The 7,796-nt window shown below is 26.8% G+C and overlaps 1 protein-coding gene across 1 annotated transcript in view; it reads right to left on the reverse strand.

Moving 5' to 3' along the window:
• Nucleotides 1-302, reverse strand: part of LOC111621434 (neither inactivation nor afterpotential protein C-like) — an 83,008-nt gene extending 82,706 nt beyond the window's left edge. The window contains exon 1 of the mRNA XM_023363578.1: nucleotides 235-302. The gene's annotated coding sequence lies outside the window, so the exon portion shown is untranslated. The remainder of the gene's footprint in view (nucleotides 1-234) is intronic.
• Between the last annotated feature and the right edge of the window lie 7,494 nt (nucleotides 303-7,796).

Below are 7,796 nucleotides of genomic sequence, written 5' to 3' on the forward strand. Positions count from 1 at the left end.
ACATTAATCACTAACTGTAATTTTATATTTTTAATTAAATGAATTTTATAACTATGCATAATTATTACTTATTTATTTGAAAATAATAAATTAATATTAATATACTGTATACGATTTTTCTCCATTCGGAACTAAGAGACTGACTTAAATTATGTCCGAATTACAAATAAAACGAAAAATATTCTTCATATGTTCTGTATGATGATGAAAATTTATTTATAATCACTATAATACCTAGACCTTTATAGCCTCGGCGAACCGACCTAGGCAGTAGCATCTATCTGCAGATTTGAGGATCCCACTGCGATTCTCCGTACGTTTCTATATTCAACAGTTGACTCAACGGTGAGAGAACAACGTTTCTAAATGGACCGTTGAGTTCTCCGTTGAGACTAGTGACGTCAGCGCTGTTTCACCGTTGAGCTCAACGGTCTCAACGACCTGAAAGACCGTTGAGTAGTCAACAAACTAACATGGCGGCTTCCACGAAAAAGTAAATTTCGCTTATAGAAACTATCCATTCGCTGCTGTGGATGCTGTAATAGCGNTCAAATTTTAATTTTAATAATTATTACAAATATCAATAAGATTAAAATTAAATTATTGTCGTTTTATTTATAAATAACATTAATCACTAACTGTAATTTTATATTTTTAATTAAATGAATTTTATAACTATGCATAATTATTACTTATTTATTTGAAAATAATAAATTAATATTAATATACTGTATACGATTTTTCTCCATTCGGAACTAAGAGACTGACTTAAATTATGTCCGAATTACAAATAAAACGAAAAATATTCTTCATATGTTCTGTATGATGATGAAAATTTATTTATAATCACTATAATACCTAGACCTTTATAGCCTCGGCGAACCGACCTAGGCAGTAGCATCTATCTGCAGATTTGAGGATCCCACTGCGATTCTATCTCAGAAATTTTTAGGATGCTTTGGCTTAGATATCGAGGACTAGCCAAGCAATGAAGGATGTAAATCCATCGCCGTTCGGCCAACTTATAATGATAATAAAAAAGTTCTATTAGCGCCCGCTACTCGAAGAAATTTTTAAATAATTAAAAAAGTTCTAATTGATATAAATGTCAAACTTATAACGAAAAATTATGAATATGTATAGTGCTTTTACACAAACAAAGAGCATAAGCACTTTAAGATTCAAATTTTGCTATACTGTAGCAGAGTCGGCTCTGCCTGTAGTTTCTTTCTGATAAATCAAATCTTATTGATACAGTAGCGTTACTTTAAAAAACAAATATGAGAACTTAGTATCAATATATCTGAAAATTTAAAAATATGCTTGAAGTCTTGTTTTAGGATTTTGGAATATAAATATAGTGAAATGAGTATAACTCTCTTCAATCAAACTTTTAAAAAGGCTCTCGTTTTAGCTTGGAAATAAAATTGCTTTCCCTTCGGTTTCTGGTTCACGATATTTAAATGGTACGACCAGATGGCCGAGCGGTTAAGGTGGCAGCCTACCGCTTTGGAGGACTCGGAATCGAATCCGGACAAATCGAAAAACCCCTAGGAATTTTTCAGGGGTGTTCCGTCCGGATATGTCGGCCCCCGTCCCTCACCACCCGGCCACCTCATTGTGGACCTTAATGGGCTTGCTAAATAAAGCTCTCTTAGTGCCTACAGGGAGGAAAGAATTGAAAAGAAAACAAAAAGAAAAGATATTTAAATGGAAATGGTTTGATTTAGGTTCTGGGCCTATTCCAAAACAGTTTAAATACATGCTCGTTTTTATTCCAATTAATGTTTTTCATATTCCAACTACAAGTAGGTTCAGGATTTAGTACGAATTATGAAGTGACAATAAATTATGATTAATATGAGTCAAAATTCGATTTATTACTAGTTTTCAGCAACTGCAGACGAATTTGGAAATATTCCTCTCTGTTTTATAAATTAGACTTGATTAATCGGTAAGGCAACGCAACAGTTTGGCGATCTACCAGAAAGGTTCCTCCCGAGAATACTTTCTATGGATAATTGATCTTATTTAGGTGATTATACATAACATTCATATTTCGTATTTCTTATTAATAAAATCGATTATATATGCAAATTTGTAAAAAATACAATATTAAAATAAATAACATAAATTGTTTAAAGGAAATCTTAATTTTAATTTTTTTTTATTTTTATGCATGAATTCTGCTAAAAAGGTAAAAAAGCAGGTTTGTTTCGGGGAACGGAACGGATTAGTCCATTTTACCTTGTTTCATATGGGAAAATTCATTTCCCTTTGAACAAATCGGTTTCCGAACAACTTTTAGGAACAAATAAGTTCGTAAACCGACGTTTGATTGTATATACATATACTGTATACTGCATAACATACATATTTTGTTATATCTTTGAAAAATTAATTTTTATTGGGCTGCAATTTGAAAAAATTGTAGACCTATAAATTCCCACTGTTGTCCGTCAGCTGTCTTTCCGTAATCTCCAGAACAGAGTGAGATAGATAAAAAATGAGACCATATATGGAAATTTTGGGTGTAGGAGATACCGATTAACTATATAATAACTCTCGATCCAAACCAGAAGTCATGTTATTTTAATTCAAAAATTTTTCCCGTCAAAGAAGTTATATGACAGGCACGACTTGATTGCTAAAGGAAAAGTATGATGTACAGGGGCAAGACAATGCTAATTTAAAGGTGGATAACATATATGTTAAATTAAATAAATTTTTAAAAATGTATTTAAAAATTGTACTCCGGCATTGTGACGATGTCAAAATAAAATAATTTATTATTAAAGTAATTATTTATTAATGCACATTAATATTTTAAATTATATATTCAATTTTAAAATGATAATAGCCAACAGTATTTTGCCGCCGGGCCGAATCGGATAGAAAACTTTTTCCACGGGCCGAACCAGAGGTTGCCTAAGATTTTGAGGTGATGCGAGATCTCATTGTAGTGTCACCCCGTAGAGACCGAATTGTATATAGAGATTACAGATACATTTTTCACATTATCATGCTTTATTAACACTCTACGCTGTACTTACACGAGTTGTTGACCTGTTTTTTTTAGGCGTCAGGATTTTACATCCAGCTATTCGCACTTCAGTAGCTAATATTCAAAGATTGATCCAGGCCACATAAATTCATTAGACGGACCGGATCTGGCCCGCGGGCCGTATGTTGGCCATGCCTGCACTAAATACTGTTTCTGATATTAATGCTTTTATGATAGAATCGTATGGGATATTTTTGATTGTTAATTATAATTTTGCAAAGGCCTTATATAGATTACACATTTTTATACCGTATATTGAAATACAATAATTTTTTGTTGGACTGATCTATTTGTAAAATATACTAAGACTTAAAAAAATTTTAAACATTAAATTTTATCTAATAAATTTGTTTCTATTTTCTATATTAAGACTTATTAGACCCAATTTAATGCTGAAAGAAATGAAAGCTTTATATATTTTTTGGCAATCGCCAAAAGTTTATTTAATGCCATTCTTAGAAAAGCAGTGTATAGTCAACATTCAAAATAAGTTATTTTGGTATTTTGGTTCCAAATAAATTATTATAAATAGCCAAAAATAGCCAAAATGCGTTATTTAGATTGATGGAGAAATACGATGATATATAACATACTTTAAAACAGTCGGATTTAATGTGTTTATATGGGATTTATATAATATATATATATTTATTTATTTATTTATTTAAGGCTAAAACTATTCAAATTTAAGTATAAAACAATCCTTTTATTGATCTACAAATTTATACTGAGAAAATATCTTGTGCAATTAAAAAAATTCACAAATTAGTATAAATTTTACTACTTAATTACACTATACTTTTACTATAGATTACTACTTTAATCAAACATAAGCACAATACTTTTAGAAAGCAATCTATATGGTAGCATTGGAACGGATCGCACTTTCATTACGACGCTTCAATTCAAATCATGCTCGGGATTTCAAATCACGTTCAACATTTCTGCTTTCTGGACATCTCTTAATGTCAAACAGAGAAATTGTTAATGATAATGAAAATGTATAAATTATTTGATACGTTTTGCATACAAGAAAAAATTAAAACAAACTAATAAAATGTCAATAAAACGAAATAAATTTTTCTTCTGTTTAAAAGTTTAGTGTATTAAATTCATTTTACATACAGTATTAGTAGGATATAATAGAATTTTAAAAAATTACCTTGTGATTTTGTCGCTTGAAAAATATTTATACTTAATGGTTAAAAATTTTATAAATTGTCATCATATCTTTCATGACCGTTTCTTTAGTGCCATGCGTTTATTTTTCTATATTTTTAATGCTTATTTTCGTTCTTTGTCTCACTACATCCTGCCTGAAATCTTTCAAATTGTCCCTTTAAAACTAAATGCCTATTTCCTGCAAGCTAGACCTTTTTCCGGAAAGCTATTTTAGGTTGCATTTTGTTTATAAAGAAAAATACTATTTTTTGTATAGACTCATATTTTTAAAAAATCTCAAAATTTGACACTACATTAAGATGTAATGTCTGGATTAACCAATTTTTCATATGTAATTTTGAAAATTGCAAAAATTTCTTTAAAAATTATATAAATANCTGATCTATTTGTAAAATATACTAAGACTTAAAAAAATTTTAAACATTAAATTTTATCTAATAAATTTGTTTCTATTTTCTATATTAAGACTTATTAGACCCAATTTAATGCTGAAAGAAATGAAAGCTTTATATATTTTTTGGCAATCGCCAAAAGTTTATTTAATGCCATTCTTAGAAAAGCAGTGTATAGTCAACATTCAAAATAAGTTATTTTGGTATTTTGGTTCCAAATAAATTATTATAAATAGCCAAAAATAGCCAAAATGCGTTATTTAGATTGATGGAGAAATACGATGATATATAACATACTTTAAAACAGTCGGATTTAATGTGTTTATATGGGATTTATATAATATATATATATTTATTTATTTATTTATTTAAGGCTAAAACTATTCAAATTTAAGTATAAAACAATCCTTTTATTGATCTACAAATTTATACTGAGAAAATATCTTGTGCAATTAAAAAAATTCACAAATTAGTATAAATTTTACTACTTAATTACACTATACTTTTACTATAGATTACTACTTTAATCAAACATAAGCACAATACTTTTAGAAAGCAATCTATATGGTAGCATTGGAACGGATCGCACTTTCATTACGACGCTTCAATTCAAATCATGCTCGGGATTTCAAATCACGTTCAACATTTCTGCTTTCTGGACATCTCTTAATGTCAAACAGAGAAATTGTTAATGATAATGAAAATGTATAAATTATTTGATACGTTTTGCATACAAGAAAAAATTAAAACAAACTAATAAAATGTCAATAAAACGAAATAAATTTTTCTTCTGTTTAAAAGTTTAGTGTATTAAATTCATTTTACATACAGTATTAGTAGGATATAATAGAATTTTAAAAAATTACCTTGTGATTTTGTCGCTTGAAAAATATTTATACTTAATGGTTAAAAATTTTATAAATTGTCATCATATCTTTCATGACCGTTTCTTTAGTGCCATGCGTTTATTTTTCTATATTTTTAATGCTTATTTTCGTTCTTTGTCTCACTACATCCTGCCTGAAATCTTTCAAATTGTCCCTTTAAAACTAAATGCCTATTTCCTGCAAGCTAGACCTTTTTCCGGAAAGCTATTTTAGGTTGCATTTTGTTTATAAAGAAAAATACTATTTTTTGTATAGACTCATATTTTTAAAAAATCTCAAAATTTGACACTACATTAAGATGTAATGTCTGGATTAACCAATTTTTCATATGTAATTTTGAAAATTGCAAAAATTTCTTTAAAAATTATATAAATAGGTATCTAAAACCATGCATGCATTACAAGAAGATAAATATTTGTTATAATTAATACTGTATTACAATTTTACAGCTAAATTCTTGTAATAATTTCCAAAATACTCTTTTAAAGTCGAATTTAAGTTTTAAAATAATTTTAAGATCAATTTTGGAATATTTGAAGATTATAAAGTTTATAAATAAATTTATCATATTGAATTTCTATTTTAATAGAATATTTTTTCAGATTTTTTCTCTTAAAAACAAAATCAGTTTTTTAAAATATTATTGAACATATAAATTTTGTTCCTTAAATAAATTACTTAATAAACTTAATTTAACTTAACACTTAATAATATTATAAACAAGAAAGAAGTATTTTATTAGGAAAATAAAACAATTAAATCAAGGAAATTATAATAGAAGTCATCACAAATATTGAAACAAAAGTACTTATGTTGCAAGAAATAAAGACATTGTTTTATTTTAACTTAATCTTTTAATTATAAGGAAGAATGATATTTTATACTAATTGAGAGTTTTAAATTTGCAAAATAATCTAATATTCTGTTTCCTTCTCATCTTTCATTACTTTTTATTTTAAAAAAATTAGTTTTTCTAACCTTAAAATAGTTTTTTTTCGAAAATTAAGAATTAAATTTCTGAATCAAAAAATTGTATAATGATATTATAACAGAATGAAATCTAAAATAAATCCTTATGCATAAGTAAATATATGAATAAGCATGCTCCATGAATAAGAAAAAAATAGATTTTTTGTATATTGAAAAGCAATGAAATAATATATTTTTTTAACTTTTGCACTCTCCAATTAACAAAACGGATATTTTTTACCTTTATTTTTTCTTTCTTCCAGAACATTTTTCTGTACCTGCTATCTTAATGATAGTAGTTATAGAAAAACGGTAACATTAAACGATTTTTTGCTAATATTTTTAAACAAAATCGCTCTGCATTGAAATATATAAATTTTAAAATAAACGATACCACTTTTAAATTAACATTTGAACAACAAACAAATAAAAAAAAAAATCTCATTTCTACACTAACAAAACTCTTAAATTTAGTTGTTTATATATAAAATCTAATTACAATTTAAACTTTTTAAACGAAATTAAAATTAAACTATATTCAAACAATCTAAATTAATTTCTATTTATCTGAAATCTGTCTTCTACATAATTCATTACATTTTTAATTTTAGAAGAATTTTAGACGTTATAAACTTCCGAAATTTCGGTATTTTATATAAGTTGCTATAAATAACGAACAACAGAAGTTTAGCACTTATAACAATAGCCGACAATAGGCTGCGGATAATCCAATTGGTGTTTTCCTATACGCAATTATGAATGATATTGAGTCATTTCCCGTTGGTATCACTCGATATAATTTTACGCAGAAATTTACGGAATATTGCAGTTTATATAAGTTGCATATGGTATATTTGCATATTAACTTCGTATAGACTACATCTAATACTTCTATTTAACAAGAAAATAAGCTTAAAATATTTTAATATTTTAAACTTATTTCTTTTCTATTACCTCATACCGAGGAAGATATAATAATTTATTAATAATAAAAACATGAAGTTTTATTATTATACCGCTCGATAGGTCATTTATACATATAGTACACATTATATATAGCCTACACACTTATATAAAAAAAACAGCATAATCAATATGAAAATATCGTGACCGATTGTAGTACTAACGAATATAGTAAAATAACGTAAGATAATTTTTTTAAATAAATAATTTATCCATATAAAATAATTTTTTAAAGTATTTTGAAACGAGAATTTTAATTCGTCAATAATCAAGTTTGAAAATATGTAGTGCTTCCATCTGGTGACGGAATCGATAACGAAAATTTATTTTATAAATGTA

Source organism: Centruroides sculpturatus, unplaced genomic scaffold (assembly GCF_000671375.1).
Source record: "Centruroides sculpturatus isolate CEXI.00-Female unplaced genomic scaffold, Cexi_2.0 scaffold270, whole genome shotgun sequence".
Classification (NCBI taxonomy): Eukaryota; Metazoa; Arthropoda; class Arachnida; order Scorpiones; family Buthidae; genus Centruroides; species Centruroides sculpturatus.